This window comes from Epinephelus fuscoguttatus, linkage group LG4 (assembly GCF_011397635.1).
Source record: "Epinephelus fuscoguttatus linkage group LG4, E.fuscoguttatus.final_Chr_v1".
Classification (NCBI taxonomy): domain Eukaryota; kingdom Metazoa; phylum Chordata; class Actinopteri; order Perciformes; family Serranidae; genus Epinephelus; species Epinephelus fuscoguttatus.
The window spans coordinates 29,928,058-29,945,748 of NC_064755.1; the positions used below are offsets into that span (position 1 = coordinate 29,928,058).

Consider the following 17,691-nt stretch of genomic DNA (forward strand, 5'->3'; position numbering starts at 1 on the left):
CTCATATTTACATTAACTTCCTGTGGCTTCTTTCTCTCTCTGTCTCCTGATGTATCTTGTTCTGTCACTCTCATGGCTGACCCACTTCTGCTGGTCATCTTTTCTATAATCACTTGGACCGATGTCTGAGTCGGGCAGTGCTGCTGCATCTCTCTGCTCACGCTAGCAGCTATCTTTGCCTGGGGACTAGAGGAACTAGAGCTTAACAGATCCTTTATTGCATTTCATTGCAGTGTCATTTAAGTGCTGCCATTCGCTCAATCTCTCTGTCGATCTGGAATTAAAGTCTTTTTTTCCTTCAGCTGCTATTGCGGTTGTGGCTTTTCCTCCAACTACAGTATGTCCATATCTTTGCCTGTTAAAGTTCTGGATGATAGACAGATCAATAATGCCCATCACCAGGGGTGGTATTATTTGTTTGTGGCTGTGGTTGATGAGATTGGATTTTTCTCCTATATTGAGGGCACACACACACTCCTCTCTGTCACACGCTCTCTGTCAGCGTGACATACACACACACACACACACACACACACACACACACACACACTTGGTGCAAAGAAACTTTCCATGACATTATTGGTTTTATCAGAAGTAGGCCAAAGCAGGAGCCTGGCCCTCTGGCAGGCCTACTGAGCATGCTCAACACTGCTGAAGGCTAGGTAGTGTATCAAAACCTCATTCTACTACTATCACCACATTTCTCTCTCTGTGTGTAACTCAGTGAGCCTGTGCTGTGGCAGACCCACACAAAGAGGGAGACCACAAAGGATCCAACTTTGTTTTTCTATTGTTATTGTTTTCTTTGTTGATTTTCTGCAGATTTTTTGCAGTTAAATTGATTTAATTTTTTGGTCTGTAAAATGTGAGTAAGTAGTGAAAAAATTCCAATCACAATTTCCTCAGGCCCACTGTCACATGAGACACATTAAAGCAGTAAATCCTCACATTTAAGATGCAGTACAATCTAATGTTTGGAACTTTTGCTTAAAAATAATTTAACTTGGTTATCAAGATAGTTGCAGATTAATTATTGATGGTTTTATCTCTATTTGATTCATAACTGGGACAAAACTAACTTAAAAATGTAGTTTGCAGACTGTATAAAATAATGGACGAAGCCACTGTGACGTCACCCATTGGTTTGAGCTACTGTTTTGAGGGGTGTTTTGACACCTCACAGACAGCCTGTAGCTCAAGCGGCCCCACCCTTAATAACTTTAAACCTTAATAAAATATAAACTAGTGAGTTTTATAAAAATTCAACCCCCATACAGTTGTCATGAATGTTGAAATTAACTATAAGACCAAAACAGACTCTTGTACCAGGCTGTAAACATGTTTATTCCTCCTGTAGAGTTGGGCATTTTAACATGGGGATCTATGATGATTGACTCTCTTCTGGAGCCAGCCTCAAGTGGCCATTAAGGGAACTGCAGTTTGTTGGTACTTCAGCATTTGGTTCATTTCTTCAAGCCTCTGAGGTTGCCGCTTGGCGTGCAGGAATTTTTAGTCACTGTTTGTAAACACACTCCCCAGCAAAAGTGAAAGTGAAAGCCAACTCTGGAGCCACTCTACTTTTGGAACAACTTTGTCTGCGTGGTGTTTTGTTTTGCTATGGTTGTGATTTTTGTAGCTTCCTCTTGAATGCGTGCTGCTTACAGTCTGGCACCAGTTCACTACCTTTTGAAGTCTTGACCCTACTTGTGCGCTGTACCAAGGAACCTCTCAACGGCAGCAAAGTAAAAAGAAAATATATAGCATTTTTTAGTTAAATCCTGCATAATATACCTTTAATAGAGACACATTTAGTCTGCAAGTCAGTTATGTCGGCCTTGTTGATTGATACGTGGAAGCTGAGAGGTAAAGGTACTGAGAGAGTAAAAGAGACAGAATGAGACGCCATCTTAAAAAGCCTGGCAAACCCAGGTGGATAATGTCAGGTCAGGTGACTCCTCCCATCACAGCGTGTGGCTAAAATACAAAGAAAAACACAGACAGCAGGAGGAGAAGGACGGCCAAAAGGCTGTCATAGTCTCTGTGTCCTTATTCCATTCTAAACACTAACAAACAGTATGTACAATACAATGATCTGTGTAGTATACTGCTTTTTCTGTCAGTACACAAGCAATCAATATACTGTTTACCAGCTTACTATTTCATAACACAAGGAAATCATATAATACAGGTGCTGGTGGACATCAGTTTAATTCCAGCTTTCAAATTAAACGTCACCAAGAAAAAGCAAAATATCTCTTAAAAGTTTTAATGTTTATTTTTGTCTTCTCTATGATATTTCTGGAATTGTCTCACCCCCACTTTTTTCGTGACTGCAAGTAGCTCCTCGTTTCCTCTGTGCATTACATTCAAAAGTCAAGCATTAATTTAGTATACACACTGCATACTCAAAACCTGCTTAGAGGCATTATGGAACTGGGGCACAGTGAGTATCTATTTCGCTGTCTTCATTTTTTATGTTTAAGAGCTTTGTTGAAATAAGTACAGTCATTTTGTTCCTGCAGCACGCATAACGTGTACTAAAGAGGGTATTTAGAACAAACAGTTACAGCAGCAACAACACAGAGAGAAATACAAGAGATTTAAACATTTTCAATCTCTCTGTGGCACCATCGGGCCTCTATAGTAGCCATCTCAGACTCTCGCTTTCTTAACCAATGATACTCTCTTGTCCCTCTATAGGTGCACCTGTTGAGGCAGTCCTGGGGTTGTGACTAACTAATTCAAAAGAAATTCTTTACCATTTCACTTCTTTGTTCCCATTCATATGCATTTTGGCAATTAACTTTGTCTTTAGATAAGTGAGTGTCATAAAACTTCGGCCTTTTTATGGTGGGGTGATGGTGTAGTAGTCCCTGAACAGTTGAATAGACAGTTTTCACTCCATTCTTTAGTGGTGAAGGAGGCAGTCACAGGGCCTTTGGAAGCAGTAAATTGTCCCCCTGGTTGTGATAAATGGAAATCTGATGCAGATCTGGAGTCATTCGCTGAGAAGATAAAGTTGTGATTGTTTAGATGGAAGATCAATGTCATACAGTGAATGTATACATAACTAATCTTTTACATATTGCCTCAGGCCCATAGTCGATTACATTCACAGCATAAAGTTTGTCTCAGCTCTATTGCTGCACTGTACTTTATATAGCAGACATTTGTGCGGCAGAAGCTTATTCTGCATCTGAAGGCTGCTCTCCATAATCAATCTGAAACTACAGCAGGGTCTCGGGAGGGGAATGAGCTGACAGAAGGGGTGATGATACATGCTGCGTTGTGCTTCTCCATTGCTGTATAATCATCAGTTTTGTAGTTGCTCCTCGTGCATTGTGGATGGGGCTGGTGTTATTGGCTCTATCAAATCGGCACCATGGCCTACATTATCCACTCCCAGCAGGCTCATTACACCCAAAGACAAGAGTTGATACATTCATTAGGCTCACAATGAACTGTGCGCATCTTTTTATGTGTCCTTTGTGGAAGCTGAAAGTGAGTGGATCCTGACTTACAACACTTAAATCTCAGCTGGCATTTACCTGCAGGAAGTGTGAGTGTATTTGAAAGGATCTGTGTAGTTTCACTTGTGCGAATAAGATGCCATGGTTTGTCATGCATTCAGAGCTATTTTAGTACTGGACTGTGTTGTTCGCATAGACTCTATATGGCTGTGCAGCAGTGATGTCTTCAGCTAACCATGTGGTGGATTATACCATCCCTTCATTAGAGAACATGAAAATTATGTCCATTATTCTCTGCAACCCAATGCATTATTAAACCATTTATGTCTACTGTGACAAGCACGATGATGTTCTCATATGCCCATTTCATATGAGAGACATGCATATCTACTGAATGGGTCTCCTGAATGTATTGTCAACCCACGTTTGACCCAGTTACTGCTCACACAGGTTAATCCCTTGTCATTACTGTTCACAGTTGAGTCTGCAATTGAAGTTCTGCATTCATTACTGCAAACCCACAGTATCAGGGTTTTTTATATTAGGTGTGATTGATTTGTAGCGTGCCCGAGAATGACAGGGTGCATCATCAGGTTAGGTGGTGCATGTATACCCAAATGAATAGCTAACTCAGACTGAACTTGCATCATTACAGTTATCTGAAATGGGCATGAGATACTATCTGCAGGAGTAATCGTGGAAGGGAACTTGTGGACACTGTGTCATAGTAACAGTTTAGCAGCAATGATAGGGAGCACAGACCTATATTCCCAGTGCAATTGCAGTGTTAGTGTATACACACATTACTGTACCTCCTGTTGTATTCATATGCAGGGCCATTTTTTTTTAGATCTTTCTCTGCTAGCCCCAGAGCTTAGCATTTATGACTTGATCAGACTCCAACAACTTTTATGAGTTTTTCATAGGACCCAGTATAACATAGTTATCTCATCATTCTGCAAAACTGAAGCCCCACAGATTGATGCTGTGCTTACCCAAAGGTTTTTGTGTTTATCTTGTGCGGTTCGACCATAAATTATTCATAACCAAATAATTACCTCTGTGTTTGGTTGCCTCAGTGTGGTAAACACAAAGTTGACAGGCCGATGCTGTTAGCTTTATGATCCAACATGTAAAGCATCTATGAATATTTCTTGGACAACTGCAGTTGGGAGCCTCTGTACCCTTTGCTGATACTGAATTTAATGGAAAAAGAAAGTCAAGACTCTCAGCAAGCAAGCAGTCATGAGTTGGCAGAGCTGTGCTGAAGGGGGCTGGGCTAGCTGAGGGCTCATGCTAGAGCGCATTGCTATTGGTGTTTTGACTTGCAAACTTTGGAATTTGTGGCTGTCAGTGTTGCCAAGGCTCACAAAGCAGCCTGAGCAGTGAAGCGGGTCTGTCCGACCCCTCTGTTCTCTTCTGACCTTCTGTGATGTCACTCAACAGGGTCATTGTGCTTGAAAAACACTGAGGGTTCACTGATCTACAGGCCTAATTTCCCCAACCTCCACTCTTTTGCTTCGTCACTGTTGTGAGTGAGTCAAACATCTTGGTGTAATCTCAGGGCTGCACATTGCCTGCGTCTCCAACTAGCATGTCTGCTCTTGCACTTGTATGAGCCAGATCCTCGAAACAGCCCATCGATTTTCAGTGTGTCATTAGCACAGTGATTTTGGCCTGCTCATGTAATTATGGTCAGTGGGGTGTTGTAATTCACGAGAGGATCCAGCTCTCCTAAACTTCCTGGCAGCCTGGGGGGGCTGTGAGTTTGACTTCCTCATTGATTAGTCCATTTTGTTAGCCTCTGCAAAATTAGCCACGTTCCTTTTGATCTTTTTTCTAATTAGTCTTTTCTTCATTGTGCTAGTGTAAATACCTTTCTTTTAATATATCCCTCCAAAAAGGCATTTGGAAAAGAGTCATAAATAAAACTGTTAAGAGCAGTTACTTATCTCTCTTTAGTATCTTTACTTTTTTTGAACTATGAAGGACATTTTAAAGATAAAGCCAAAGTTCTCCAGGTTGACCTTTTTATTTAGGACAGTGATGCAATGCAGTCACAGCCATTTTAGGTGTTTTGAGAGAAATACTTTCAGTTCATTATCGGATGCAAATGCTTTCATCTCTGTAGTCGAGGCAGACAATAAAACCTGTCTTGTGTTGAGATTTCTCAATTCCCAACAACCTTGTCTCCATCGCAGAGATGGAAGAGGAGGTTTCTTCCTGCTGCTCTGTTCTTTGGGAAGCAAGTTAGAAAGCATCAATCATGGCTGATATCTTCCCCAGAGCACGCCATGCCTTGTCATAAATTAGCTATAAGACCTTTGAATGTATTTCGAGTTACTTATTGTTTCAATGCAGAATGTAGTTTATAAATAAAAAATGCTAGATTGGTATGCATGTGATCCCATGGCATCATCAGCAGGGACCAGTTGTTCAAAGAATTTAATCTGGATCAGAATGATCTAGATTTAGAAATCCCATGTTGTGCTGTCCAGGATCAGTTAATTCATCTTACTTTTGTACTGTTTTTTTCAAAGCAGCATTGGATCGGATCACTCTGAAGCAGATACAGACTTTTCAAGATTACCAAATCCAGATAACCAGTGCTCTTAATGCGGCGACAGAGCACAACATAGATAGTCCTATCCCCATAGGTGCTGCCAAAGTTTGATTTTGAAGTTTGTTTGATTTTGACAGCTATCTGGGATTATTTTATAGGGAAAACATACATTTTTTTACTGTACTATACTGAATGGCTTAATAGGAAGCCTAATGTCTAATTTACTCACTTTATCACAGTAACTGTTAAACAAATCAAGTGCAAAATATAATAAATGTTTATTTATTTGACCAATTTAAAAGTTTTACTCCGTTTTGTTCCTGAATCCACCCCTCTGCTGGGATCAGGATGATGCTATTTTTTTAATCAAAAGTATCCCAATCCTACAAATGTGTTTTGAATAACACATGCTGGAGTTTGCATGTTCTCCCTGTGTCAGCATGGGTTTTCTCCGGGTACTCCGGCTTCCTCCCACACTCCAAAGACAAGCAGTTTAGGGTAATTGGTGACTCTAAAGTTGCCCACAGGTGTGAATGTATGTTGTTTGTCTCTGTATTGGCACTGTGATAGTCTGGCGACCTGTCCAGGGTGTACCCCGCTTATCGCCCAGTGTCAGCTTAGGGAGGCTCCAGCACACCCGCGACTCCTAGGATAAGTGGTTACAAAAAATGAATGAACGAATGATAACACGTGCTGAAGGTTTGATCAAGATCAAAACTGCGTTTGCGTTCCCATGTAAACTGTGCACCTTGTGGTGTCGAGATGGGCCGTAAAGTTTGCTGTCACTCGTCTCTGCAGCAGCTTCTCCTCTAATCCATCGATTTATTCCGATCAGCTCTGATTGATACAACCACAAATGGATCGACGGATCAAAAACCCTGTGACTTAAACTCAACAAACTGCTGCTGAGGAAATAAGAAACACTAATAAAGAGTTCTGCCTGTGCTACGTTCACGGACCTGCAAAAACCTCCAGCTACAACCACATATATATAGACTCTACTTCTTTGGGAATCACTGCATTGTATTTTTGACCTCTACAAAGGCTTCCGTTGAGAAAAATAAAGTAATTTCCCATCCACTGATGTCACTGGAGTGAGTAGGTCTTACTCTCGTGTCTGCGGATAATGACCACTCAGGCACCAGGAGTCTGTTGTTGTTTTTCAGCTCCATTTGACACACTCAGCTAATTATTGGAGCAGAAGACACCCCCTTTCCCTATACACTCACACACCAATGCACCAACAGGGTGGCCATTTCAGCCCATCCTCTCACTGGCTCCCTGAAGACAAGCTGGTAACGGAAGTGTTTTGCATGCAGTATTCTTTCGCTATCACTCAGTTGGAACAGAGGCCCCTGCAGAGGGCTGGCAAACGCTCTGATTCCGGCTGTCTTCTTCACCATCAACCTCAGGCTACTGTTGCCTGCAGCCAGTGTACCTGCGGCTGTTCAGAGCGCCGGCATTTAATAACCTGCACCTCAGTGACAAAGGAGAGAGCGTGGGAGTGTAGGTGGAAGAGGAAAAGAGCCAGAGACGAGAGTGAGTGGGCAGGTAGGAGAGGATCCTCTGAGAGTGGATAAACATGTGAACACTTAGCGATTCCCTCTCCCTTCCCGTCTCTCTGTGACTCTGTGTGGGCAGTTAATGAGTCTGAAAGCTTCTCCTCGGCATCTGTCAGCTGAGAACCGGATGAAGCCTCTAGTGCACACTGTAGCTGAAAAGAAATGCTCTATTGCTCATTGATAATTGGTACAATGCACAGTACAGGAGAAAGGTCTTTTTTTAAATGTCTTTTACTTGTCAGCGTCAACCATGGACTATGCTGTGTTCTTCTGTTGCCATGTACTGTACTGTACTGTACTGTACTGTGCCGCACAGGACAACTGTTTTTCAGACACAAGAATATTTTGCAGCTCAAAGTATGAATGCTTTTAGAAGCAACACCACAACAGTACATGAATTACCACACCTCAGCCAGTCACACTGTCGATTTATGATACTTAGTGCTTGAAATACTTTCCACCTGTTTTGTATACATAAGGCCAGAACACAAAGTGACTCTTTAGTATAAAATCAAAACAAACCATGGTCTGAAAAAATAGCACAGACATGACTCACCTCCTGCCTAAACAAAGATTGAACATAAGCTTTTCAAAGGTAGCGCTGTATATCGCAGCAGGGCTATTGTACTGCATTGCATTATGTTGTACAGGTGTTGCTATTGTTCCGGGCTCTATCTACCCTGACACACAGTGCATCGTTACTTTACAAGGCCTTCAGCTTTGACGGCTAGACAGGAGCCAAACCACTCCGCTGTGATAACATCAACACATCTGAGCCTGCCCACCATGTTATCCTCACTCTGTCATAAAGTCTAATGGTGTGTAGCCGTAAAATGGAGTGTAGTTAAGTTTTGGTTTGAGATGAAACAGAGTTTGTTTGACCTTGGCATGGTCGTACACCCCTCCTTAAACAGATTGTTGGAACAGTAGTTCCCACTCCCACTGAATGCCTGATGAACTGGTGTAAAGACTGTATTTTTTCCCCTATTAAGCCTAAGCTTGGCTCAATTCCTAATTTATAAGAAGGAAATTACAACAAATAGCCTACAGTTGTAATCAGAACAAATGCTCAGCTGCTTGGGTTGATCGTGACTGATTTCTTAAGTGCTTTTGGTCTCCCCACAAGACGCTTTTAGCCATGAGGCACAAAATGTAAAACACCTCCAGCAATTTAAGTTACCGCATCTGTGATTTCGAACCCAGCCTGAGGATGTATCCTTGGGGTAATTCAGTGAGGCTTGGTGGCTGCGATGGTGACATTTACTTTTTAATCAGCTAGCATACACCCTCAGACTGAATGAGTGAGCCGTTGGGAACACTGTCGAGAATACTTTGATAAAACCCTCATTGTTGTGAGGATCAAACCTGTGAAACGGATGCGCTTTTGTCCGTAACCACCCTGTCCTGTTTCTGTAACGATGTCAAGGGTTTGACAGTGGAAAGAATTTTCTTTACAACACTAGACTGTTGTTTGGTTTGGATGCTGACAGCAAACATTGATCCAGTTATCCTGGAATAAAGAAAAACGCATGATCTCCTGTGGCAACACACAGCACACACACAGATGGCTAAACAGCTTGCCTTGACTTTCCCCTCTGACACCTTTTTTTGTGGGCGTTGGAGCACAAGCTCCTTATTCGCCACAGATTCATCTTTCATGGGTTGGGTCACTAAATATCATATCACATATCCTCCAGATACTCTTTCCCTGCTCTCGTTCTGCTTTCTCTTGGGGTTATGGATCCATTCTGTGCCCCAGGTGGTGGTCATATCCCCTGGCTCCAAGCCCCAGCTTGGGAGGCCCTCCCTGGAGGACAAGGATAGCTGAAGGACTGAATGTTTTAGTGTACCCCCCCTCCCCCCCCGGCTTTATAATGGAAGCATGATGCATTATTTATAAAGCAGAGCTGGTCAAGGTAGTTCACATACTACTGATTGTGTTAATATCTGTAATGCGTCTCTACTGACTGTGTTTACATGCAGAAAATATTAAGTTTTTGACATTATTCAGAAAAAGACAATATTCCTACTAAGCTGTTTATGTGGCTAATGAAAATCAATATTCCACTAATTTTTCTGTTTACATGCAGCCATTCAGACTCCAATTAACATGCCCTAACATGCTGTTTATCATGTCAAAATATGGAAGCGTGGAACAGCCAAAGCCACTTGTGCAGTTTTACTTCTTTGCCTCATGATAGGATTGTTTTTACAGCTTCCCACTGGCGTCAGACTTGTTGAACCGTGTGAATGCAGCCGCCTTCTCTCATTCCTTTCAGCCACCTTCTTGAAAAAGTTGGTGTTGCGATATTTGCTAATTTCAAAAAATCTTTTGATATTCAAAACTTTCATAATGTTTAAAAGAAGGTGTGCCTCTGCGTCTGACCAAAGAGATGAGCTTTTCTTTGGGACATGCGTCTCTACCACACCCTAACAAACAGTTGGTTTGTGTACAACACACAGAGCTGACTGTAAGCAGGCAAGAGGCCATCTGTGGCAAACTGTGGCAAAAACCCCAATTGAACTTTTGCTAAGCCCCGCCTCTTTTCGATGGTCCAACAAGCTGTCGCAGTAAGCATGGAGCTCACACTGTAACTAACTGCACTCCCTGAAGAAACATTATCATATTTTTGGTAAAATGAAAGAGTGATTCCAGAGAGAAGCAGACAGAGGGGTCTACAGTCTGTGTTTGAAAGATATATCCAGGATGTCAAACTGACTCAGCAGCAACAGGTTAAAAAGACAAAGATAGTTAGAAGCTAAAGCCGAACTATAGGCTACAGATCACAGTGTAAAAGTGAACCACCACATCACTGCTGATCGCCACACAAGACAATGAATATAAAGGGAAGCTTTGCTGATATTGAACCAGCTGTGTGGCATCACAGTGTGTGCAGTGTGTGAACCGTGTTTGGCTTCACCCCAGTGCTGCTGCCAGGGTAATCAAATAACGTTCATCTGCACACAATGTGATGACACACAGCTGGTTGAATATCAGCAAAGTTTCCCTGCTTAACTTCTCTGGTTCCTGTACAGGAAGGTCTGTCTTATGAAGTCTTATAATCATTAAAAAGCAAAAGCAGCATGTGTATACATTCAGTAGGCTATATCTTCAGTAGCTAGCTAGCTAACCCTACACTTTTCAGGGTTTGATTTTGGTTTTGGAACAGGGAAGAAATGTATATCTTTTTCCAACCTCTCCAGGTAACAAGTATCATTAATACACGACGTGCCCCAGACACAACATTTAGCTCCAAATCCACAAAACCAGCCTGAAAATGAAGGAAATCTGAAATGACTACATTAGAGTCAATGGAGCACAGCTGTGTTGTTGTCGGACCCTGGTCTGAGCCAACCCGATGCTGAGTTATGATTGGCCAGTCTTCGTCTGGAAGGGTTAATTGAGACACATATTCTGAACATGTACGTGTCCAAACAATGCTCCTAAAACCTGAATAATACCAGCATATTCCATGTCTTAATCTAAATATGCCTCTGATGCTTCAAATGGCATATGCTGTTTACATGACCTGCATCAAAATAGTCACTGTTTTCAATCCATGAAAAAACATATAGTATTTGTGTTCTGTTTCTGTTAAAACTCCATGACTCTGAGAGCTACACTATACTGTGAAGAAATGTTAAAGTATCACTAAAAAGAGGGAGCAGGGAGAGAAAAGCAGCCACTAAGAGCGTATTGACTGTCTCTGGGTGTCTTCCTGCACCATTGACTACACCCAGCAGGTTGATGAGTGGAGGAGCTGTTTGGCTTCTAGGTTGGGGCCGAGGTCATTGTCCGGGCTTTCATGTCTTCAATAGCTGTAGGCTCCCTGCTGAACCTACTTGATATGCAGTTCTTTCTCTTCACTTCATCCTATTGAAACTAACAAGCTCCAGCCAGATAGCAAAGCTCCAGCAGCGACATGAACGGGCACGAATGGAAACCAGGGCCTAAGATACAGTAATTCCCTGGAACTGTGGCTACAATGTTTTGCAACAAATTCACCGCAACTCTATCAGGATGATTCAAAAAATGCTTTCAGGGTGAGTCTTTTAAGAACACTCAGTGCAGCCATGGTTCATTTTTCAACATGCCCCCTTGTCAGGACTTGCTAAAGAATGGGCTGAGGGAGGTGCAGAGCTACCCACATGTGAATGCCAGAAATAACAGCTCACTGAGGAAATAAGCTCATATATGTGTTATATTATTGACCTGCCTGGAGACAGTCCCACATAAACAAGTGGAACAAGTTTAAATCTAGGATATGGTTTCACTTCACTTCTTCCATGCGGTTTTGTAATAATGCCTTTATGCTGGAGCTGGAGTGTCCCATATTTTTCCACGCGTTTGTTCCACGTGTGGAGGAGTTTGGAAATTTGTAAATTGCCTGTTAAGAATAAACCCAGCGCGGCTTCTGTGGAGGAAAGTATTTAATTATTTATTTTTATTCACATCACCAGGACGCCGTCACCACACTGTCTCCTTGTCTGTGAGCGTGTGTGCATCCTCTTGTCCGCTCCGGTTGTAATTGTGCAGGGAGGGGATAACAAAAGCGCCACTGGCCACCTTGCTTTCTTGACATCCGGACTGTGACATCATCGCCTCTCGGGTTTCACTGTGGCTCTACTACGGGGCGCACGCGGCGCAGCAGTCAGCGCGAGTGCTCCTTCCCTGTGAGGACAGCAGAAGCAGCAGCAGAGGACCGAGCGCACTTCCCAACACAAAGTAACAAGAAAACTCTTACGTCGGTACACCTGACGTTCACGTTTGGATAAAACGGTGGCTTGTTTGTCTTCACGTTTGCCTGCCTGGACATTTATGGAAGCTTTTCACTGTGAGTAAAATCCTGCAGTGCTGTCGACGTGTGCGACATTTGCTCTAACGCGATAATGATTGAGGTGTTCGGGGTGTTTATTTGTGCTGACGGTGATGGTTGATGCTATCGAGAAGCTATTTAGGTGGATGCAGCTCCTGTGATTGCTTTCTGTGTTGCAGTTTTATAAGCAGCCCCTGCTCCCAGGCTCCCAGTCAGCGTTTTGTTCCTCACATGGCTTCATGTGCAAACAGCGTCTTCTGCACAGGACAGCACCACACAGTGATACCGTTATGTTATCAGGCTTTTGTCAAGGCACCTTTGTGTTGCTAAGTCAGAGGATTCCTTGTATTTTGAGCTCACCTAGCAGCATATGAATGATTTATCATATATGTGGACTTTTAAAGTGATATAATCTTCAATTACACATATATATTCCGTTATAAAAGAAGCTGTGGTGTTAACAAGCTCCTTTTCCCTGCTTCACTTTGGACCTGCAATGCCAAAAAGGAAATTGCAAACCACATATTACAGTTGTATCTTTCATGGTTTCAAAAACTCATATTCTGTTGGTCAGTTAAAGCCGAGCCCCAGGAGTTTTCGAGTGACTCTGCACAGCAGTGAAAGCAAACTCCTGCAGGGAAAATACTTTGGACTTTCTGGTTTTTCTCCCAAATTTCATTGCAGTCTGCAGTTCATGCAAATCTGTCCTCAGTCATAAAAAGAGAGAGGTCCTGCCAATGTTAATATACTGTCTTCAGTCATTGTAAACAGCATTATCATTTCCATTTCTTTGAAGTGTTGGCTATCACTGTGCTATAAGCAGTCCTGACTGTAATGGAGTGTATTCCACTTTTCGTCAGATGATATTTTCTATTCCTGACAGACTGAACTGCACTGTGGTTTTGGATGATCTTTAAAAGCTTTTATCTGTTAATCACAGTCAGTTAAGCCATAATTATACCATTGCCCACTGTCTCTCCCGCAGTGACCTAGACTGTGTCCTCTCTTTAATAACCAACTTAGATCAGAAGACATCCACTAGATCTGCTAAGCGGCATGCGTTTTGATGTATTTGCTTTTTTTTTATCTTGTGGTGCCAGAATTCTTGGGAACAGACAGGAAGCAGTTAAACCTGTTCCTCATGAACTGATATGTGGTTTTAGGCATGATATCTGCTGTCTTATTTGGTTGAACTCTCATGTGTCGTCTTAGACCGTGCAGAAGCATCATCTTTAAAGTTAGCCACTGTTTTTGTCTGTCTTGGCAAATCTGAGAACCATTTTGATCCTTCATGTTTTGATTTCTGTCTGGGCTTGTTGTCAAGAACCTGCCTGTACGATCTGATCGATTGAATAGGAAGTGCATCCACTCAGTGCTCACAGCATAGTTGTTTGTAATGTCTGATTAAAACCCCTCATTTATTAAACGTCATACGCGTAGTAACGCGTGGTTTAGTGTGTGTGTAGTGTTGCTATCACTGTACAAAGCCAAAAGATTAGGATGACACTTGTCAAACCCACAGGGAGAGAACGAACGGCCATGCTGTCCTTATTACTTATTATTCACTTTCCCCATGAGCTCATGCAGTGAACATTGTCCTCAGTGTTCAGTGTTTCCCACAGACTTGGAATCACTGATGTTTCAGCAATGTTTCCTACACACAGAATTTATTTGTGGTGTTTAGCCTGGGGGCGGGGTGCTCCTTCATCAAACGCTTCAGCTGACTGCAAAACATCATTGCAATCACAAACTAGCGTCCTTTTCCAGGGAAGTAATTTTACTAATCTTTGGTTTCACTTCAAATGATTACACCTCTTTACCGGACCTTTTAGATGCTCTGGTTTTGGCTGGATTGGCTGTTGAGTGGAAGAAATATTCAATAAAAGATATTTGATAGATGGAACAAACTTAATAAGATGGGCTATCCAAATTAATTGTATATGGGAGGCACTGATGTCATTAAAGAGCAGGTCAGCAGTAATGGAGATGTACAGATGCCCTGTTATTGGCTGCTGGTCCAGCCCCAGCACTCGCTGAGCAGAAGACATCAAGGGGAGAGGAGGGTGGAGCCGTATTTGATCTCAGGCTTTGAGTCATGAGTGATAAATCAGCGAGATGGTGAAAACTGCAGAGAAATGTCCACTCCCATATGCAGCCAATGCACTGGTGGCCATATTCAGGCCATCCTTGTAAAGTGTTTGTATTTTTACTGAGTTAAGGAGAATGTGAATGTAAGAAGAAGTTGCCCTCCAATATGTACTCAGTTTCTTGATCGACTGCTAGATGTTTAATTTGTCTGATGGCAGCACCGATGCATATTCATGCGTTTTATAAGAACATTTCAGTTGGGGCATGACACAAGCTCGTGTGTGTGGCATTTTTTTTTATGGAAACATTTTGAGTTTTGCATGAATTTAAAATGCTTCTCAGTTAATTTGCCTCTTTACTTCAGTGTGTGGTGAAAAGAGGAATGAAGAAAGCAATTGTTTTGTCCCACTTTTTAGTCTACAATGGTGTAAAACAAAGCTGAAGGTTGTGTTTGAAACCCTTTAACACATCTTAAGAAAATACTAGTCAATAGTCCACAAGCCTGCAGCTTTCCAGCCTCTCATCCATCTATGTCTTTAAGGAGATGACCTTGATAAGAAGAGTCTGAGTACTATTTTGGGTGCTTCTGCTCTTTGTCCTGCAATGGACCTACATAGCCACACAGTAGAATGTGATGTGTGTCACATTAAAACACATTCAGTCGTAGTGTTTTGTAGTTTTGACACTCTGTCTTTGGGTTTCTTCCATGTTTTTCTTATGTACCATGAAGCCCTGTTAAATGCTAGCCTGCTGCTTTCCTTAATGAAGCCTGAAATTGAACATTGAATGGTTAACCAGGGGAGTTTTGCAGACATTGAAAGTGAAGATAGAAACTGCGTGGGCAACGTAATGTTTGGAATTTCTGTTTTATAAATAGGCATTTAAGGAACCAATCCTTTGTGTGATGAGGAACAGTTGTATCATGCTGGCCTCTGGTCAGAAGGTCACAGTGAAGCTTGGTTTCACATGACTGCAACGCACTGCAGTTTAACCTCCTGAATCGTCTCCATAAATGCTAATTTTTCACTTCTTTCAATCAGTGTTCTTTTTCCTTGAGAAGGCAGCTTGTTTCCATGGCTCTGAAATATTCTTGAGTCACCCCCTCAGCTGTGTCACCTTGACACACTTTGCACACAGTCACAGCTGCTTTGAGGGGGCTGCTAATTGAATTGTTTGTGGAAAAAATCTGATTTGTGGCCCGAATGAGCAGCTGTTTCTGCGGTTAAGTAAAAAGGTCTAAGGTGAAAGTCAAAGCTTAACAGGCACACACAGCTGAAGCTGCTGGCTGTGTTCTCCGTAATGATTGCGGCATGATGCAAGTTTTCCACAACATTTCCTTAATATATATACCCGAATTAGTTACGGACACTACTGAAGTCCAGGTATTGCCATTTTGTGACAGCACATTGCTTCATGTTGCCGCACCGCATTTCATGTGGCCTCTTGGGGACTGCAAAGCCCCTGTTTTGTCTTTTTTGTCTTTTCTCTTGCTGCCCCCCACATGCCTACTCACAAACTGCCTATTCTGCGTATTCAGCTCAGCTTTTGTGAGGCGGGCTATTCATACCTCCAGTCAATGTCCGTGAGGTATTGAGGAGTTCCACCACAGCCAACTCTTTTTTTTTTAATGCTAGTTAAGAATACTCACCTGATAATGTGAAGCTTTATTCATTCACTAGTCGCTGGCCTTGCCTAACGTTGTGTCCAAGTTCCTTCCTGTGTAATAGGATTAGATTTATGAGCATTAACAAGAGAATTAATTATCGCTGAAAGGCTCTGTTTGGTGATTTGCGGTTGGATTTGTTTAAGAGACCAAGACGTTTTCCTGCTGAACTCTTGTAGACTTTTCCTGTGATGTACTGGCATTTAAAAAGTACCTAAAACTGCGTGTGATCTTGGCAATGATGGTACAAGCATAGAGTTAGCTCTAAATGTCACCAAAAAGTCACATGTGTAAATGCAGAGAGTCATGCAGAGTTAAATGTGATAATGTGGATATGGGCTGAAGGAGGCAGAGCTGAAATGTGTGCCGTGCATTCTGGTTCAAACAGGCTGGTTTGATTTCACTTGCTCAGCACTGCTAGGATAAGGGTGGGATCTCACTGGGCAATGTGTGCTAAAATCTTCTCACTTTTTCTGCTGTGAGGGTTGTGATCAAAGCATCTGCTGCATTGAGTATGTGTCATTACATCATATCCTTGGGAAAGGAAGCTGGAGTGCTTGATTGCTGTGACTTATGCTGTTCACTTCTGTACAGTCTGTACAGTGGGGTGCCCAGTCACTAAAGGTCTTGAAGCAGCTTGAAGGGCATTCAATTAAAGATAATTAGGAGAAATTTGCTGTGGTAAGGCAGCATTTATCCATAGGAGCTGTGAGGACAAACAGAAAGGCATGGCTTCCTCTGCTTGAGGTTTCCCAAAGTTAAAAAGCAGTAGTTAAAAGCACAGATCTTGAACCTTGTAGCAGCAGGACTGTTTTCCAGATAATAGGATCCTGTAATATAAGACATGCTGCATTTGGCTGATCTGTTTTCATCTACAGCAGCTACAAATCAAGCGTTAAGGTCTTTAAACACCAGCGTGAACATACAAAATACCTGCGAATATTTTACTTCTAAACAGTTCACATGGGCAGCGATAGTCGCAACACTTGTTCGATAAAAGGTTTTGGTGCAAATAGGTTTGTCGATGTTGTAACAAAGTCTGTACCCCTGTCAAAAAGGTTTACTGTTAATTTGTGGCGTCCCCTTTGGTGCTTAGGGTTGGGGACAAGGTTGGTTCAGGTTCAGGTAGGGGGAAACACATGTCATTGGGGAAACAGTCTTTGACACACTGCAACACTGGCACTGATGTGATTTTGCAACAACTACTGGCAGTCTGTTTGAGGTAAATTGTTGTATAGCCTAAGCTATTGTACGCTACATTGTTGAGTTTCTTTTTAGTGAAATGCTTTGAGTGAAACTGAGTTCACTCTGGTAAACAGATATGCAGTGTATATGTCTAGGGCTTTCATTGTAAAAGGTAAGAACAGACGGAGTGGGTTTGCTATGCATTGCCTTTGTTAAGATTGAACGGAGTAATAAAGTTGGCCGTCTTGGTTCAGACTACAGAGCCTCCGCATATAGGCTGTGCCCAATGTGATCGGTTGATGTCTTTATTCGCAGTACAAAGCTCAGAAAATCGACTGAAACA

The 17,691-nt window shown here is 42.3% G+C and overlaps 1 protein-coding gene across 13 annotated transcripts in view; it reads left to right on the forward strand.

Annotated features, from left to right (window-relative positions):
- Nucleotides 1-17,691, forward strand: part of LOC125887176 (pleckstrin homology domain-containing family A member 5-like) — a 116,012-nt gene that overhangs the window by 38,633 nt on the left and 59,688 nt on the right. Inside the window, exon 1 of one of the 13 annotated variants that reach the window (XM_049573812.1) lies at nt 11,912-12,430. The exons of the other annotated variants lie outside the window; for them this stretch is intronic. The gene's annotated coding sequence lies outside the window, so the exon portion shown is untranslated. Of the gene's footprint in view, nt 1-11,911; nt 12,431-17,691 lie in introns of those variants that run through there. 13 annotated transcript variants of the gene reach the window in all.